Source organism: Rhineura floridana, chromosome 4, assembly GCF_030035675.1.
Source record: "Rhineura floridana isolate rRhiFlo1 chromosome 4, rRhiFlo1.hap2, whole genome shotgun sequence".
Lineage (NCBI taxonomy): Eukaryota > Metazoa > Chordata > Lepidosauria > Squamata > Rhineuridae > Rhineura > Rhineura floridana.
Window position 1 is genome coordinate 122030697 of NC_084483.1, and position 20597 is coordinate 122051293.

At 41.4% G+C, this 20597-nt stretch overlaps 1 protein-coding gene across 5 annotated transcripts in view; it reads left to right on the plus strand.

The window, feature by feature from the left end:
• Positions 1–686: 686 nt before the first annotated feature.
• TULP4 (TUB like protein 4) overlaps positions 687–20597 on the plus strand; it is a 168930-nt gene continuing 149019 nt past the window's right edge. For 3 of the 5 annotated variants that reach the window (XM_061624251.1, XM_061624255.1, XM_061624254.1), the window contains exon 1: positions 687–885. The gene's annotated coding sequence lies outside the window, so the exon portion shown is untranslated. Of the gene's footprint in view, positions 886–989; positions 1131–20597 lie in introns of all 5 variants that reach the window. The other 2 variants (XM_061624252.1, XM_061624253.1) reach the window with 1 other exon arrangement.

The window sequence follows — 20597 nt, forward strand, 5'->3', positions numbered from 1 at the left end:
AGGTAGTGCCATTATATTATATATTTTCCATTATGGTACATATTAGAATTATAAAGCTACTAATGGGGGATCAAGGTTGGTGCCTTGGTAGTGGTGAGTGCTCTTACTGCTCCAGAAAAAATAGTGGCCTATAAACCACCTAAGAATCTGTACTTAAATGTACTTTAAAGAAAATACAGTACTTGTGAAAGGCGCATACATGAAAGGCTTAGAAAAAAAGAATGTCCTAAATTATAGGGACATTGTTAAATTTTAAGTTATTAATGAATTACAAATGCCCAAACAATGCAGTGATAAATTATAAACCATACAAACGGAGTCCTCTTTCACGATGAGAAAAGCATGAGTATGATTATACAATTAAAGAATGGTCGTAAAAAATAAAGATGCAGCACTAGACTAGGCCCTGAAAGCCGAAACCTTGGATCGGGGGCCACTGCCTCTGTTCCCATACAGAGGCTTGGCTGCCGCTACTCGGTGCTAAAGGACAAAGCGCTCTGCACGTGCTCAGAGACGCGGCTCTCCTTTTGTTAGTCTTTCCTTATGTTCTTGGGCTGTGCCCCTGGCACTTCAAAGATTTATGGGCGCTGCTGATCCCTGTCTTCCTGACTGCTTGCTATTTCGTTCTTCTGCTGCAGAACAGAAGAGGAGGGGACAGAACTGGAGTGGTGGAGGGGGGGGGAACATGTTGGTCATGTGGTTGCGTCACGTGACAGAGGAGTCAGGCCCAGTAGCAGCGGGACTGAGAGACTGAGACACAGACAGACTCTGGACACTGGGCTTGTTGGGAGGAGCGACGGCTGGCTGGCTGGGCGGAAGTCACACAGGACGAGTCCTAGTGGCTGCCATCGGCTCTGCCTGTTTAGTCTGCTGAGCCCTGGAGAGGTAAGGAATTGGTCTATTCCTCACCCCCCCCTTTAAATTGCACCCACCCACCCCGTTAGCTGCTGTGTCTCTCCCTTCTTCCTCCCTCAATCTCATCCCCTTAGGGTGGTGTTCTTCTACCCTCCTCACCGGAAGATGCACGATCTCTGTGTATGGGCGGGAGAACATCGCTAGTGCTGATGATGCCTGTAAATCCTCCCCCACCCCTCCATGTCAGATGTATTGGCTGTTTGTGAATGTTGAAGGTATTTATTTATTTGTTTTCCTCTTGTGGTAGGGAGGGGTAATTCTTGCTCAGCAGATATTTCTGCTGAATGGTTTTATTTTATTTCAAAAAAGAAAGAAAGAGAGAGAGATATGGGATCATTGAAATCAGCAAGTGCAGGCTGCCCAGAGGTGTGGGGGTGGAAGTATTTGGGGCCAGGATGGTGGTGGCTGTGGTGGATGGTGAGTGGGAAGATGGTGTGTATGTGACATGCAAGGAGCCAAGTGGCTTCTGATTTGTGTTCTTTTGTTCTGATGGACCACCTGATTTTGCCCCCTTCTGCGAGTGTGCTTTTGTCTACAGTCTGTCTGCCTGCCAGCCAGCCAGCCAGCCAGGAGGATATATAGGAGTGGAGACATTGACTGGAATGTAGCCTCTGATTTGTTTGTGTGTGTAGGTTTGCAGTAAAACCATCCCTCTTTCTTCTCAAACACATTCCCTGTGCTTCCTCCCTATATGCCACACCATCAAAGACATTTTGAACCTTGCTTGGAGTTGGAATATACAACATAGCCAAGATGTATCTGGTGGTAGCTGTCGGATTTGCGGAAGGAAGGAAGAAGAGGGGGACAGAGCCTTAGGTGTTGTTTGAAAAATACTGATTTCACTTACCCGTCGTGCCAGACTTATGGAAAGAATAGTCATTTTTTTTATCTAGATATTTTTGCTGTCACATTTCACCTGTTTCAAATGATGCTAAGATGTGTATGATTCAAAGACTGGATAATTAAACCTTGTACCTAAAAACAAAGGAACAAGTAATCAAGAAGGTCCTCTTCTGTGAGTTTACCCCCCTGCTGTTACAGCTAATCACAGACATTGTGATCAGTTCTAGATTGATAAGCAGTATCTGTAGCCCTCTACAGATTTTGTTTCTATCCCTCTTCCATTTCAACTAAAAAGGAGATTTAGTGATTTGCTGGCCAGGTAACTCTTCCACCAACACCCCTCTTTGCTGGTACATATGTCTGTGTTTAGTTATACTCTCCCAAAATGTGCAGGAATTGTTTGGCTATGTAGACAATAGGATGTAAAGGGTAACATGATGAGAACTGTTGGTCTCCTTTAAAAAGAAACTGTACACTATACAGTATGTTTTATTGGCAAGCCCATTTTATTATGCCGAAATGTGTCTGCTCAAGGCATACCCTTTCTTAAGCCACGTGTTGTGCTCTCAAATGAGATGTTTTGGTAAGTATTTGTATTCAGATGGGGTTTGCAACATCAGAACCCAGAGACTGGCAAAATTAATTTCAAACGTTATCCTTTGCAAGACTGGTTTGTGAACCTGAATATATTGAGCTAAAAAGCTCTCTGTGCTCTCCCTCCCAACAGTTTAATTAGATTTAAATACATGGCACTGAATTAAGAAAAGCAGCCCCATCATACAGCATAGTATAGTGTATTACGTAGTTCTGAAGATGATTTCATGTTCAGGATTCTTCTTATAAGGTTCCTGGAACTTTTCTAGCTTACTAATATTTCATTTATATTGGTTTTTTCTTTAATTTTTTTTTTAAAAAAACATATGCTTATTCACCGTGATTTTGCATAAACTATGAGAGCTAGTATAGCATATTGATTGAGAATGAGCGGGGGGGCGGGGGAGGAAATTTCCCATTCACCTCTCACCCTAGCCATGAACTCAGCAGTTAGCTTTAGGCAAGCCACACTTCATGCTTAGGCTCCCCATCTGGGTTACTGGGATAATAATACTGGCATATGATACAGGACCAGTGTTTACTGAGCTAGTAATTGAGAAATGTACTCATAGAAAATGTGTTTATCTAAAAAGATTATCATTGCAGTAGTAATAATAAATGATTGTATGTTATTATTGATGGGGTAGATGTTGGGAAAGTGGTATTTGTGTTTCTCTCCTGTGATTAGATATATTTATTATTATTTTATTACAATTATGTATTCATTAAAAGTATTTATATTCACCTTTCCACTAAGAAAAACCTGCTTGAGGCAGTGCACGACATATTAAAGATTATAACGATTAAAAAAAGTTAAGACATGAGTAGAACAGGTAAAACAAACTACGTACATCTAGTCTGTTATTTATCTATTAAGGTTTCTATCTTTGCCCTCCTATTGTTATCAAATTCATTTGAGATTTCGCCTTGTCAATATTGTTTGCATGAATAAATGAGTTTGATGTAATTTAAAACTAATGGAAAATCCTGGATAAGATCCTATAGATGGGTTCTCTCTGAGGTCTCCTTGTCATAAAAACAAACTGAGGTATTTGATTTTTGGATATCAATTAATTTAAAAAGTGCAACATGCTAGTTATCTTAATCAGGATTATTTTTTGTAGTGTGATAGAAGTGACCTGATATAGATAGATACCTAGATGTAGGGAACTCTATGGCCTTTATTTTTGTGGAAAATGTAACACTGGTATGAAGAGTAGCTGTTTCTGCCTGGGATGTGATTTTTATTACAGTCACAAGAATGCACATTTCTGCTTTTAAACAAGAGAAAGAGGGAATTGTGGGAATGTTCACTGCATCATGTCCTTAGTAAAGCCACAAGAGGGGACCATGCAACCACCACAACACAGTACAATCTGAGACTTGTTTGCTGTAAAAGATTAGATAGGCAGTTAATGTACTGTTGGACAAGCTGAATTGTGGGTGGCAATACCCAAATCTAGACCTGGAGGGCATCTTTTCCATGTTAGAGTCCCTAAGATCAATGGGTGGAGTTAGGGAAGCTGAGGCTTAAAGCAGGCAGCAGGTACTACCCAGTTGAATAGACAAAGGCAGAATGTCAAACTCCTAGTCTGTATACCAGGCCTGACCAATCCAGAAGCTTCGTATTGCACGCCAACTGTAGAGGCTGATACTGCACTCCTCCCTCACGAGAAGATGTCTCTGGGGCCTGTACACACCTAGTCCTTGATAGTTCAGCAGGCTATGTTGAAGCCTTACCATGGTGTTCCTGTTTTAAGTCCATGGTGGGCTATGATTGGCTCCAGTATATATAATATACAGTAGGGCCCCACTCATACGGCGGGTTACATTCCAGACCCCCGCCTAAAAGCAGAACTCTGTCAATAAAATGGTGCCCGGTGCCTGAAAAATGCCGTAAAAGCGGAACAAGCGCCGTATGAGTGGGGCCTTACTCTAATTACTCTAATTGAAAGCTGCCGTATTAGCAGAACGCCAAAAAGCAGGCTGCTGAAAAGCGGGGCCCTACTCTCTATATTTGCGTGTCTGTGTCACCTGTTGCTCTTCTCTAACCTTTATTCCCCCCCCGTATGGGGTAGCATAGGCAGTTCTATGCATGGTTGCTAAAGTCATGAGGCTATGAATGTTACATATGGAGCTTCTACAACCCAGTACCGTAGTACAAGGATGAGGCAATATCCAATTTGAATTGACATTCAAATTAATGTTCTTCTCACACGAATTCCTCTATTGCTGGGGTAGCGAATGTAGTGCCCTCCAGATGTTGTTGAACTACAGCACCAACCATCTCTGACCGGCCATACTGGCTGAGGCTGATGGGAGTCCAACAACATCAGAGGATACTTGTTGACTACCCCAGCTCAATTGTTTGGTGGGGGCTCGGAGAAAACTTGTATAAGGAAATACCTATTTCAAAAGTTGCCATTTTAGGAGCGAAGAAAACTTCCTTATCCTGACTCTGACCATTGGTCCATCTAGCTCAGTATTGTCTACACTGACTGGTAGCAGTTCTCCAGGGTTTCAGATGAGGTATTTCCCAGCCCTACTTGGAGATACAATGAATAGAACGTGGGATCTTCTGCATGCAAGTCTGATTCCCTATCACTGAACTGTGGCCCCTTGCATTGTTTGTGAAGAGTTCACTGAGAGGTGAGTCCTACTCTCTCTGTTTTTTTTCCAGCAAGGCATAGCAACCCCTGACCAATGCACATGAATAAATGTTTGCTTGGAATCCAAGTTAACTTGCCCCAGTGGCAGCACATCCTTCTGGCAAACTGTGTGTGCCTCTGTGGGCTTGCCCCATTAAACCAGTGACTTTTCTCCCAATCCCCTGGAAAGCTTTTCTTGGGTTATATTTGTGTTGATTCCAAATGTAAAGCAAATCCATGGGGAAGCAAATTAAAGTGACTTTCATGTAGCCAAGCCCATAATCTGCTCTCAGGGGCAGCCTAACCAGTTGGCTGGGTAATAAAATTTTCCTTTTTTTATTTTACCATAAATTCTATTCAGGAAGAGGTTTGAAATCTTGCAAAACATCTGAATTTATGGGACCAGTAAACGATGCAACTTAACTTATTCGTTGTCACCATTATGATGGGCAATCTTCGCTTCATAAATGCTGTGTAGAGCAATTTTCAGTTGAGTGATTCAGAAAATAATTGGTATGTATGAATCAACTTTTGTAGAAGGCAACTGTCATACACCTAAAGACATGAAGAGTGAGTAATAGTTACTATTAACTTTCTTATATGTGATTCTGTAGCTTTGTATGTTGTACAGCTTTAAAAACATAAATAGAGAATATTTCTGGGCTGTGAGGAGAGCTCTAGTCTAGATAGATTTCGCTTCACTGAAAGCAGTCTCTCTCAACCTGGTTTCCTCCAGATGTTTTGAACTACACTTTTGATTATTCCTAAACATTAGCCATGCTAGCTGGGGCTAATGGGAGTTGTACTCCAAAACATCTGGAGGTTGGGGAAGGATGGTTTAAAAGATGTAAACATCTATAAAATGGCAGCATTACCAGTGCTTTAAACCTATGCTACACTGAGTCAAACCACTCCTTTTCTAATCCAGTATTGGGTACGCTGAATATGTAGTCCCTTGGAGGTGCCACGGATAGTACCTGCATTTGATCTGCCACTGAGTTCTGTCCCTTCAGTTCTAAACATCCCTAAATCATGGTCAATCCCTGTAAAGTATTCTTAGAAAGGAAGACAAATTTAAGGAGCCCAGTCAAATTGCTGTCATGGGTAAGGGCCGTAGCTCAATAATAGAGCAGCTGTCTTGTACGCAGAAGGTCCCAGCTTCAATCTCTGGCATATCCAGGTAGAACTGGGAAAGACCCCTACATGGAACCCTGGAGACCATTACCAGTCTGTGTAAACAAGGGATAGGAGACCACCCCCATGCTCCAATCCAACATGAAAGTAACCTCACTGAATTCAGGGGGACTTGCTTCTGAGTAGACATTACACTGTAAATTATGTTTTTATTTCAAGTGGTTTGCTATACCAGCAAATGATAGGTTGAGATACAGTGATTGCTATGCCAGCCTACAGTCCTGACCTGTGGTATGGCACCAACCTGAGAACTTTCAAAATATGTTTGGTCAATGCTGTTCCAGTAAGAACTTATGTCCCTTGTTTAATAAAGCATTGCACAAAGCTTTTCAGTTTAGTTTAGTTTTAGCATATTATTTACATCCTGTGTTTCTGTTGGAACAATACAAGTGGCTTACCTTAAAAAGAATAAAAATACATCAAGACAAGAATAAACAAAATTAAAACAGTGAATCCATTGTAAAGAACTGCAGCAGTTGAAAATATTCAGAACATGATAAAGACTACAAGCTCCAGCAGATCATGGAGTTAATACTCTTAAAATAGCAGCTCATACATTAAAAGTCATGTGGAATTTTTAAAAGGTACTTGCCAATTGCCTAAAGACAGGAAGAGAGGGAGCCCAGTGGTTTGCCATGAGGAGGGAGTTCCACAGTCCTGCTGCCCACCTAATCTCACTTATGGACAGGACAGAGAGCAGGACATGGCCTGAAGGACATGTTCACAGAGCAGTGCAGGAGCAGGGATGGGCACTACTGGGGAATTACTTGCCCATGTGATTTCCTAAAAATGGGTCAGTTACATAAAGCAACCCTAAATTAGCAAAGCTACACATGCAGGTTGGATTTGCCATTCACAGCACATTGTTTTGTAGCTCCCTTTGAGCCAGCTGATCGATGTGCTATGGCCGTTCAGCACCTGACTGGTGTCTTTTATTGAAATTTCATGTAAAAGTAAATGGGAATTCCATGGCACACAACTTACATTGTGCCCATAAACCTAGTAATATTAAAATAAAAGCTGTTGATCAATAAAACAGCTTTTGTTTGATAAATATTTACTCTTTTTTTTACTAATTAATGAAAGAATAACATATGTATTATGGCATAAGCACAGGACCCAGCAACATCAAGGTATGAGTCTCATATACTAACCTGATCATCTGTGGCAGGAGAGGGGAACCTTTGACCTTGCAATTGTTGCTGAAGTACTATGGGAGTTATAGTTCAGCAACATCTTGGAGGGCCAAAGAATCCCCACACCTGATCTATAGAATGTTCTCCTTAGGAAAGCTTTCACCTACATTGTTGTCCTTTTGGTACAAGGCCAATTTTAATCTCTGAGATGTTTTAAGATCTTGTCTTTTCCTGTCTCATATGGTTGATGGTTTTTAGCTCCTGCATTTGGTGGTGATTTTATTTATTTATTATTTGATTTATATTCCGCCCTTCCTCCCAGTGGGAGCCCAGGGCAGCAAACAAAAGCACTAAAAACTTCAAAACATCATAAAAACAAACTTTAAAACAAAACGTCTTTAGAAATGTTTCTTAAAAAAAGTTTTCAAAACATCTAAGATTAAAAACATTTTAAAAAAGAAGGTTTAAGAATGTATTAAAAAGCAATTCCAACACAGACGCAGACTGGGATAGGTCTCAATTTAAAAGGCTTGTTGAAAGAGGAAGGTCTTCAATAGGCACCGAAAAGAAAACAGAGATAGTGCTTGTCTAATATTTAAGGGGAGGGAATTCCACAGGGTAGGTGCTGCCACACTAAAGGTCCATTTCCTATGTTGTGCAGAATGAACCTCCTGGTCAGATGGTATTTGCAGGAGGCCCTCACCTGCCGAGTGCAGTGACCGACTGGGTATATAAGGGGTAAGACGGGCTTTCAGGTATCCCAGTCCTGAGCTGTTTAGGGCTTTGTACACCAAAACTAGAGCCTTGAACTTGGCCTTGAATTTTAGCTTTTTTTTAAAGTTGTATTTTGTTGTCATGGTGTTTTTGTATTTAGTTTCTATGCTGGTTGGGTTTTTTAAGTCTATTGTGGATGTTTATTGAAACATTGTTTATATTGTTATGTTTTATTTTTCTGTGTGGCATGCGTAGAATTGTTTTATGTGGTCTTCTAATAAATTCAAATACTAACACTCAGAATATGGCGGGGGACATTTCAGTCTCCATAGACATTCTGTAAGAGACTTGAAAGCTGATATACCTAAAAAAGAAAATTTTGAAGGGGTTCTCCGGTGTGCAACTGGAATTTGTGTAAACTCTTCATATCACTATACTTGGTCTCGTTAGAGACTGGAAATGGCTAGCTCACTACAAAAAGAATGGTCCCCCTTAAGGTGTTTATGTACACTGCCCATTCATTAAGAGTAGGTCACAAACTCTCTGATTTGATCTTCCCTCAGATGTATCCCTGCATGCATCTGCAGAATGTGTGAGGTGATCATAGGGCTGCATGGGCTAGCTCTGCCGCCTACCAGTTATGTACCAAGGGGTCATGCTGCTCTGGCCATCTGCCCATTCAACACACATGAGAAGGGGCCATAAACATGCATGTACCACCATATGCTTGTAGAGTCCTCCACACAGGTGGGATCTCAATTGGCCCAGAGTCACTTCTTGTGTGGAGGAGCTCTCCATATGCTTAGTTTGTAGGACCGTTCCTCATGTGTGCTGCCTGATATGTGGCTACCTTGCACAATGGCAGGGTGTGTCAGCTGGTTGCAACCTACTCTTCTCTCAGTACATGAGGGGTGTTCCTGTGAACATTCCTAGTCTTTTAACTGAATCAGTAATGTCATGTGATACACCTATCCACTGGCTTGGGCCTTCTGGCATTGCTTCATAAAAACATTTCCCCCGCCTGATACAGTTCTTTGTATCCCTTACTAACACTTTCCTCCAAAGAACCCAAGGCTTCATATACGTATTGATCCTCCTTTCCCCTCACAATAACTGTGTGAGGTAGGGTAGGCTGAGACAGTAATTGGTCCAAGGTCATCCGGTGACCTTTGTGGCTGAGTAGGAATTGGAACCTGGCTCTCCATAGTACAAGTCCAACCACTATGCCATTCTGCCTCTTGTGTTTCATATATAATCTGCCTGCCAAGTACAACAGTTCGTGCATCTCACAAAGCAGAGTTCAGTCCATAAGCAATGTGTTAGTCTTTGCTGTTTTTGCTGCAATAAATTAACAGACCTACCCCTCTGGTTTAGGAGATATCTCTAATGTGAAACAATTTTTAATTTAATAAACAAAAGCTACCAATCACAGTAGGAAGGAAAGGCTATTTTTAAATATTTGTTTAATTTCTTATATTACAATAACACACCAGAACCAAAATAGCTTCAAAAAGTATGTTCTTAACTCTCAATTCTAGCAATTAAAGCTTGCCCTCACTAATAAAAATTGGTCCTAAAGGTTTGCTGATTAATCCACTGATTAAACCAACATCTGGAGCGCATCACATTGGCTATCCCGGTCTACACTGACTGGCAACTTCTTTCTGGGGATTCAGACTGGGGACATTCCCAGCCCTGCATGGAGATGCTGAGGATTGAACCTGGGACCTTCTCTATTTTCTACAGTGCTTTCTACCACTGAGCTGCAGTCCAAGATAGAGCAAAGTAGTGTGGCATGAAGTTAGGGTCAACAGGAAACCTAGCCACTGGTGGCTTTTCTGACATCCTCTCTCTGTGGCCATTGCTTCTCCTTTCAATAAAAGATGAGCATGGCTACTGGGAGAGCCAAGTAGAAAAAAGAAGAAAACTAAACTGAGGAGGAGTAGGAAAAAAGAAAAGGAAGCAACGAAGTCAGGGTAGGCTGAAGCAACCCAGTGTGAGCTGCCTGGGAATAGCTAGTAGAACTGAGAAGAACAAAAAATTAAGAGGTAGTACTCTAATCTGCTGGATTTAATAATGGGCAACCCCTTTGGATAATATGTTGTGTGGGAGGACAAGACGGCAGCTTAAAAACTGCACAGTTAGTTTAAGAGTTTTTATTAGAATTGAACAATGTTTCACTGGAATCCACTCCCTGTCCTTGCTGTGAAAATATCTCTTTAGCCCTAATTTGTCATTGCATTTTGAGCTTAATAATTCTTTATTTTTAAAAAACAGATAGTGGGTGTCCCATTGTGAGAGTCCTGAATTGCTGATGACCCCTAATGAGTCATGTGTGGGGTTTTCTGGTGTGTGTACATTTAGATGAATGATTATGCTTTTGTTTTGTGGGAGTGGGAAGGGGAAGGATGATGTGTTTTGACATTTGCTATGTGTTCTAGGTTGAACGACTGCTTGACATGAGCCCTTTTCCCGGGAGCCGATGAGTCTATCTCTCCTTGCAAGGAGGCTGCTTATTGATTGCAAAAGAATATAGCTGTGATTCAGGTTAAGCTGTCTGCATTTAGTAGTAAGGGAGAAAGGTCTCTAGACAATAAACGGCTTTCATTTCCCTGCATGGGCAAAGAAAGAAAAAGGTTGATTCTGGATGTTGTGTGTGCACACATACATATGAAGTCTATTGTACACGTTGGGAAGGCTACAAATGGAAATGAATACATATTTCACATTTTATATTTTTTGATTCATACAGAATCAGAACAAATGGGCAGCTAGCAAGAAATTTTAGAATGTGAGGTGAAAGCTGCTCTTAAAATTCTTGGAAGAAACAAATCACCAGGAATAGATGGCATACCAATAGAGTTGCTACAAGCTACTGAGACTGAATCTGTCCAATTTTGACAAAAATTTGTCAAGAAATATGGAAAACTAAACAATGGCCCACAGACTGGAAGCGTTCAATATATATCCCACTTCCAAAGAAAGGGGATCCCAGAGAATTAATTACCGAACTATTGCCTTAATATCCCATGCAACTAAAGTAATGCTCAAGATTCTACAACAAAGGCTCTTACCATATATGGAGTGAGAAATGCCAGACGTCCAAGCTGGATTTAGAAAGGGAAGAGGCACCAGAGATCATATCGCAAACATACGTTGGATAATGGAATGGAGCAAGGAATTTCAGAAGAAAATCACCCTGTGCTTTATAGACTACAGCAAAGCCTTTGACTATGTAGATCATGAAAAACTATGGAATGCTTTAAAAGAAATGGGGGTGCCACAGCATCTGATTGTCCTGCTGCACAACCTATATTCTGGACAAGAGGCTACTGTAAGGACAGAATATGGAGAAATTGATCGGTTCCCCATCGGAAAGGGTGTGAGACAGGGTTGTATTTTATCACCCTATTTGTTTAATCTGTACGCAGAACATATCATACGGAAAGCGGGATTGGACCAAGATGAAGGAGGTGTGAAAATTGGAGGGAGAAACATCAATAATTTAAGATGTGCAGACGATACCATACTCTTAGCAGAAACCAGTAATGATTTGAAACGAATGCTGATGAAAGTTCAAGAGGAAAGCACAAAAGCAGGACTACAGCTGAACGTCAAGAAGACTAAAGTAATGACAACAGAAGATTTGTGTAACTTTACCGTTGATAATGAGGACATTGAACTTGTCAAGGATTATCAATACCTCGGCAGTCATTAACCCAAATGGAGACAATAGTCAAGAAATCAGAAGAAGGCTAGGCCTGGGGAGGGCAGCTGTGAGAGAACTAGAAAACGTCCTCAAATGCAAAGATGTATCACTGAACACCAAAGTCAGGATCATTCAGACCATGGTATTCCCGATCTCTATGTATGGATGTGAAAGTTGGACAGTGAAATAGGTGGATAAGAGAAAAATCAGCTGATTTGAAATGTGGTGCTGGAGGAGAGCTTTGCGTGTACCATGCACTGTGCAAAAGACAAATAATCGGGTGTTAGAACAAATTAAACCAGAACTGTCACTAGAAGCTAAAATGATGAAACTGAGGTTATCATACTTTGGACACATCATGAGAAGAAATGAGACAATAATGCTGGGGAAAACAGCAGGGAGTAGAAAAAGAGGAAGGCCAAACAAGAGATGGATTGATTCCATAAAGGAAGCCACAGACATGAATTTACAAGATCTGAACAGGGTGGTTCACGACAGATGCTCTTGGAGGCCGCTGATTCATAGGGTCGCCATAAGTCATAATCGACTTGAAGGCACATAACAACAACAGCAAGTTTTACAAGTAGATCCTGCAAGTCTGAAGTTTGCTCACTCCTACTTTAAAGGATCTCCATTTTGTCAAGCTATCTCTCTTTGTAGTTAACTTTTTTAAAAAAAACTAGTACAACTACATTAAAAACGATTTCTCTCTAGAGCAATAATACATAACATAACAATACTCTTTGGGCATTTCTTTAAATTCTTAGAATCAATGAATACATAGTACATCTCCAGAGATATAACAGGCCACAGTAGATCTATAGGGGGACTCAAGAATTGAAAGAAACCAGCCTTGTACATTATGTTCACAAATGTTACTAATGTATACACAGTTTCACCAGCCCACATGCCCACACTTACTTATATTAGTCATTTGTGGCACATGGACAGCCTAAAATATAAGCAACCAATTTTCAATGTACATAATCTTCCCTGGTTAGTTGCTAGCAGGTGCTTTTTAGCCACTACAGGTTACTAGCTCTTCACAAACCTGAACAAAGTGAGTGCACAGAAATACAATTTGCTTTCATTTGCACGATACGTGAGGGTTTCAGCAAAGAAAGTGATGTGTGGAAAATATACTTTTGTCAAGTGGTTTTGCTTTGAACAAGGCCTCTGCTGCTTACTGTGCCTGTCTTGTTTGGACTAGGATTTCAATTGTATGTCAAGGGCAACTACAGTTTGGACTCTTTCATGTTGCAATCAATAAAATAACTCCCAAAGTGTGGTGTCTGTTCTGCATACAAGGAAAGACCTTGTGTGGCTAAAGAAAGGGAGAAAACACTGCTCCTCTTGTAGGCCATTCAATAGTTTTGGGATGGTAAAGCCATTTGGTAGCTTAGTTCCTGATCCTGCAAACTGTTTTCTTTATTTCATCCACTGCATATCCTTCTACTTTGTTTTATTTAATCTAGAACAATGATCACTTCTGGATCTGTTCTCATATACTTAAAATGGCTTACAAGATTCCTAAAATATATAAAGCATAATAAATACAAAACCAAACCAAACAAACCAAATATAATAGAGGTCAATATTGTATTATAAAACCACGAGCAGGTTAAAACGGTAAGAACTATTTGACAGCAGAACAGAGTGCCTCAGGAGGTGTTACTGGCTCTTCTTCACTGGAGGGATTCAAGCAGAGGCTAGATGACTATCTTGTCAGGGATGCTGTAGTTGCCTCCTGCATTGCAGTTCCTGCGCTGAGCAGAGGCTGGACTAGATGACATCCACAGTGTCGCCCAACTCTTTGTATGAAAACAAATCATCATAAAAACTTTAATATGTAGTTGGCTTGATATTATGTGCAAACTTGTACCATTAAAAGCTCAGAGAATAAAAAAGGTCTTAGAAGCATGTCTAAAGCTTAAAAAGAGGGAGCCAACTACATCTGCATAGGGTGGGAGTTCCACTATCAGGGTGCTGCAGTAGAAGAGGTTGCTATCACTATTGCAGTTTAGAATTTATTTATTTTTTAAAACAAAGAGATAATTTTCCAGTAATGGTGGAGAGACAGAACAATGACTACAAAGATGAAATGCCATGAGAATTCTATCTAGACTAATTAAAAGTTGGTATCTCTTTAATGATAATGAGATATAATGTCTTGTGCAATAAAACCAGGTACTTGAGTGTGCCAACTCCTTGTGCGATCATTGGTAGAAGATCATGCAGAAAACTATCAATCGTGGCAAGTGCTTAGGTTTGGCCATCTTGAGGGAAATTATACCCCAAAGATGTTACAGAATATGTTTTAGAGCAAAGCCCTCTTTTGAAATAAACGTACAAATCAACATATTCAGTGCTTAAAAAGACTTGCCCAAAACTAGAGGGGGGGCAAAGCAAGATGTTGCTGATGAAAGGACGGAGTTCCCTCACAGTTGCTTGTGCTGTTTGTTCACTGAGCAAGTCTAATGGCGAGGTCAGAGCTGCGAAACCAGATGCTCCCAATATAGCAGCATCAAGGGAAACACAGTAGCTGAATTAAGATCCAAAAGTCAAGAGAGAACAATTAGACAGCAACAGAATATGAGTGAGAGCCTGGAAACACCAAAAGGCAGGAGATCTGGGAGAGCAGAGAAGCTGAAGATTTTGGTATTGATGGGTTTTTAAGAGCAATCTTTGGACAGGCAGGAACAGCAACAGAAGACGCATGGCAAGTTCAAGAGCCTTAGTAGCAGCAGGACAGACTGTAGCTGATCTCCAGCAATTTATACTGGGGTATGCCAGTCCCAGCAGGGTTGCATCTAACCATGTTGTCCCAGTTCTGTGCCTCTTCATTATCTGAAGAGGGTTCTTGTTTCTTCATACTCCACAGTGACAGCACATCGGGCCTGGGTTACTCGTGTTGAACCACAGAGTCCTGGTTCAACACCTACACATTCCTTTTACAGTCCATATACAGAGCCCTTTGATGCTGAAAGGATAGGATTGGGCAGAGTTGCATGTACTTTCAGTCCTGGCCTTTGTCTACAATAAGTCTGATACAAAGAACCTGTCCCAGGTATGTTTAGACTACCAGAATCCACAGAACTGGTATCATAAAAATAATGGGAATGGAAATCAAAGCATAATATTGGAAACTGAAAGTAGAACACATGTTGAAGCAAGTAACTGTTGAATCACTTGAGCAATTGCAGAAGAACTAAAAAAAGAAGTTTTTGTTTTTTTAAATTGTACCCAGTTCTTCTTCCCAAAGGAGCACAGTGTGGCAAACATCAAAATGTTAAAACTGTACAATTTAAAATCAAATCAAAACTTTAAAACCATTGAAACAATCAAGAAAACTTAGAACATCTAAGTAGTATATCTAAACACATTTAAAAGCAATCACTGTATCCTCACAGTTATTTTCACAGTTGTCATGCCCAGTATCTCTCAGCCATCAAATGCCTGGGTAAACAGGAATGTTTTTCAAATTCTCTTGAAAATCATTAATGAGGGAGATAGGCTTACCTCACCAGGTAGGGCATTCCATAAACAAAACCACCACTGAGAAGGCCCTGGCATGGGTCAGTGCCAACTGGGCAGCAGCCAGAGTTGGCACTACTAACAGGGTGTCTCCTGCCGATCGTCGGGCTTGAGATGGTTGATATCGGAGGAGTTGCTCCTTTAGGCACTTGGGTCCCAAGCCATTTAGGGCTGTGTATGCTAGTACTAACACATTTAATTTGGCTCAGTAGCTCACTGGTAGTCAGTGCAGAGCATTCAGGACTGGTGAAACATGGTCCCATTAGGCTGCCCCACTTACCAACCTTGCAACTGCGTTCTGCACTAACTGCAGCTTCCAAACATCTTCAAGGGCAGCCCCACGTAGAGCACATTACAGAAGTCCAAGTGAGAGGTCACTAGAGCATAAAGAACTAAGGTCAGGCTATCCCGGTCTAGGAACGGCGGTACTGGGCGAATCAGCCTAAGCTGGGTATAAGCACTTCCAGCCACAGAAACTCCAGTGACAAGTTGAAATCCAGAGGTACTCCCAGACTACACACCTGTTCCTTCAGAGAGAGTGCAACCCCTCCCAGGGCAGGTTGTACATCTGATTCTTCGAAACAGGAACCACCCACCTCCAGCACTTCTGTCTTATCAGGATTCAGCCTCAGTTTGTTGGCCCCTATCACTGCCTGTAGACACTGGTCCAATACGTTCACAGCTTCTCCTGATTCAGATGGAATAGAGAGAGAGCGCTGTGTGCCATCAGTTTACTGATGGCACCATGCTCTGAATCCCTGGATGACAGCTTCCAACGGTTTCACATAGATGTTAAATAGCATAGGAAATAGAATGAACCCTTGCAGGACCCCCCAGCTCAAGAGTTTTCTGGCTTTGATAAATAAATTTGCCGACTGACACACTGTGTGGTTAGGAGAAGCAAAACTATATTGATCATTCATTGGTAAGAGTGGGATTGGGGTGCATGGATATCAATGAAGTTAACAGAAATGGCATAACTGTCACTCTTGGGTAATAAAATCTGCCTTTTAGGATGATTCAAGCAAACAGATGTATTTAGGGGCTGCTTTCCTAATGGCTCTCCAGGGAAAAGAGAAAATATATTTTGTGTCAGCTATTCTATTTTCCACATACAAAGAAAATTCATCCAAGTGTTAAGAAAAATAAGTTGGAATAGCTCTCTCCCAAGTGATATTAGGTACTGATGACACCCCCCCCCCACTATAACTTCCATCTACCCACCCTGCTTCACCCAAATGGGCTGCTAGGAGTACTGTGTAACCATTGCCTCATCAGTAGCTTTCCCAAGATTCAGGACTCTTGGCAATACCTAGCAGCTTCCTGGAAACCTCTCAGTCATTAATTTCCTGCCCTAAACTCTCATTGGTTGATAAATTAGCCTTCCTTGTGGGTATCAAGAAGGGTATGCTGTGTACCATCTATTTTCTTTCAGATGTTATGAAGCAGCGTATTGAAGGATTTGATTCTTTTTCCTTATTTTGTTAGTTCCCTCCCTCTAACACCTCTAGGACAGCTGTAAAAAAAGAGTACTTTGCTCTTTGTAGCAGTGTATGTGTTTGTGTGTCCGTGTGTTTGTATTGTACAGAAGAGGAGGCTACAATTATGGAATGGTGTGTAGTGGGAGGTCCATTCTCTTGTCACCGGTTGCCAATTAACAGTACTTTTACATAGTGGGCGGGTTGGGGGTTGGTGAAGAGAGTCTAAGGAACGTGGGTTGAAGGGATTCAGAGAAGGAGACTTGAAGATATGAAAAGAGGAAAAAAGATCAAGGAGGCGACAAAGAGAGTGAGTAAAAAGAATCATCCAGAGGTAACAGTGCAGGAGAGAAATGCAGCCTTCTCACCTGGTAGCATTTATCTAGCAGCAGCTCCACATCAGGGAGTGACAGAAGCCCTATTGTGGCATCCTACAGCCCCAGCAGAGTGTAAGAGCAGACAGATCTGAGAGACCCTAATTGCTCACTACTGGATAGCTGATTTTTTTTGATGTTGTTAAGGTTAAGGACTTGCTTTTGTTATATAAATCCTAGCTGTTGCTTCCCCATTTTATTAAGTTGCCTGTTGGTTTCTTCCTATATCCTTTCGGGAAATGTGTGGGCTGGAAGTGCCAGGTGCTGTTTTGGGGGCTTGGCATTATCCCCTTCATTCATTCGGCTACAGTTTTGAGGGAAAATACTCAGGCTCCATAGTTCCCTGCACAACAGATCAGTTGCTTGTAAGGAAAGTTGGGTCCTGCCTGCTTTTTTTTCTTTCGAAATAAATAAGAAATTCTCAGAATGTTGCATTCTGCATTGAATTACCAGATTCCGAATATGTATGGTAAGCCTAGGAATGGATGGAATACTGCCAGAGCAATATGGGGTGCTGTTTCTTCCTCCAGGAGTTGGATTTTTCCCACTGATTGTGTGTGTCTTCCTTCTTTAACTCCCTTTCCTCTACTCTCTTCCTTCAGATGGCAGATTTTCAGAAGAAAGTCTCCTGCTCTGAATTGAGAGATTCCTAATTCAAGGTCTCTTGTCTATCCTTCTGAGAGGGCCTGCATCTGATAAACTGATTAAACTCTGCATGAGCCTGCATGACTTTCATGTCCCCTGCTTTGCACTGATAAATCAGGAATACGGTATTCTTTGGCGGGGCTGCTGCTGATGTACATTATTGCTTAGCAAAAAAGCCTTAAGATGGGTGCCAGTTATAGGCTGCCATCTGTGAGGTAGTCTGGGTAGAAATGCCATGTGGGGTTTTGGCAGGCACTTTTTATGGCTGAGAAACAAGGCCTTTTTCTTTTTATATCTGTAAAAATCCCCTGGAATATGATCTTGGGAATTTGATGCTTTGTGTTACTTATGATTGGGGAACTCTCCTGTCTTCAACAGTCTCTTGAATTGCTGCTTATTGTTATCATGCCATTAATGTGATTCATCAGCATTGAAACAGTTTGTCTGTTCCGAGGGAATTGTGTAAATATATTAACTATATAAAGATTTCTAAAGTTCTACTAGCAGTAATCGATATGAAGCAGTGCATAAGGTTTTTAAGGCAATTTGGTCATATTCTTTTCTGTGGGTTGAATTGCATTTTTCCCATGGAAGTGTCAGTGAAGAGCTAAGAAGTCATAACATTATTGCATTTAGTGCCAGCAGTGCAGCAGCATGTCAGTAATGCAGTAGCTTAGATGGAAAGTCCTCACCATTACCAGATACATGTGTTTCCCCTCTACACAGGGCCCAAGAAGCATGGGAAAAATGCACAACCAGGGTTCTTCACCACTAGGCTTTTCTCGCTGTTGATATTATTCACTCATGCAATTATTCCTGAGAAATCACACAACACCCATCACCACCACAGTTGCATTCCTGTTTTTTCCCCCGTTGGTGTCCTGCAGTGTCTTTGCTTTCCCAATGCTGTTTAAGTAAATGTTAGAGCTCTTAACTCAGCTGCATAACAATGCTTTCAGATAGGAACTAACACTAATATACTGAATGGGAATTGAAATACTGGGAATAATTTACGATAGACTTTCTAATTATTCTGGTATCCCTGTGAATAGATGGTTTTGTCTTTCACTCCACAGTTGTTTGGCTTACTACCATGTAAAGATACAGTGATAATGGCAAAATCTCTGAGATTTCGCAGGATACAAAGGCATCTGGGCCATAACTGTCTGTGGATTACACCACAGGTCTGAAAGACTGATGTTGGTCAATTTCCATCTGAAGTGACATTTCTTAACTGTTTAATGAAAGGAAAAATAAAACCAGTTTGCTCCTCATTCTAAAAGCCAAATTCATAAAAAAATTAGTAAGTAATGGGTATAATGAAACCTGCTGCAATATCACATTAACATATATAGTAATATTTATCCCATAGTAAAATTTCTCCATCTAGCTTCTGCAAAACAATCAACATCAACTATGCCAATTGCAGAGCATAATGTTCACCTGCTAGCTACATTATTATTAACCGAGACTTGAGATGCATCTGTGATACCCATGGCTCTAAGTTTTTTTGTTGTTTACATCACTGTGAGACTTCAGAAAGTACTTTGCCTCAGATCTTAACTGTGATTTAGCAGCTTAGAAAGAGTTTGTGCAAGATGATATTAAACCTAGATTATTTGTTTAATCTCTACGCAGAGCATATCATACGGAAAGTGGGACTGGAGCAAGATGAAGGAGGTGTGAAAATTAGAGGGAGAAATATCAGTAATTTAAGATATGCAGATGATACCATACTACTAGCAGAAACCAGTAATGATCTGAATTTGATATAAATCAAATAATAAATAAATAAATAGGGTGATAAAATACATCCCTGTCTCACACCCTTTCCAATGGGGAACCAATCGGTTTCTCCATATTCTGTCCTTACAGTAGCCTCTTGTCCAGAGTATAGGTTGTGCATCAGGACAATCAAATGCTGTGGCACCCCCATTTCTTTTAAAGCATTCCATAGTTTTCATGATCTACACAGTCCAAGGCTTTGCTGTAATCTATACAGCACAGGGTGATTTCCTTCTGAAATTCCTTGCTCCGTTCCATTATCCAACGTTTGTTTGCGATATGATCTCTGGTACCTCTTCTCTTTCTAAATCCAGCTTGGACATCTGGCACTTCTCGCTCCATATATAGTAGGAGCCTTTGTTGTAAAATCCTAAACATTACTTTACTTGCATGGGATATTAAGGCAATAGTTCGATAATTACTGCATCTTCTTTCTTTGGAATTGGGATGTATATTGAACACTTCCAGTCTGTGGGCCATTGTTTTCTTTAGGGTTGGCACTAGGCACGATTGGGTCCTTGGGCACTAGCCTGCTCTGGGCCTGCAGTACTGTAGCCCAACACTCCCCATACAGATGGTGTGGGGCTAATAAGCCCACCCACGTGCCCACTTATGTCTCGGGTCATGTGAATGACACGTGCTTGCAGTGTGCATGCTGCCATTAACCAAGAAGCCCCCCTGCCATCCTGGGTGATGGTGGGCATGCACAAATAATGTGCATGGCATTCATACTGACAGGAGAGGTAGGTGGGGTGCGTGGGTGGGCTTATTGAAGCCTGTGTTGCCTGTATTGTGGAGGTGCCTGGGATCTCCCTCTCCACAATCCGTGATAGGGTCAGGCTGCAGGATCCAGTGCTGCCACGGATCACAGAATGGGGGCACTACCATACCACCCTAAGGAGAGGCCCTCCAGGGGCCCTCTGGGCTGCAAGGGCCCTTACCTGGGGCCCAACCTGGCAGCACTCTGGTGCCAGCCCTGGTTTTCTTTTCTTTATTTGTTGACAATTTTTTGTCAAAATTGGGACAGA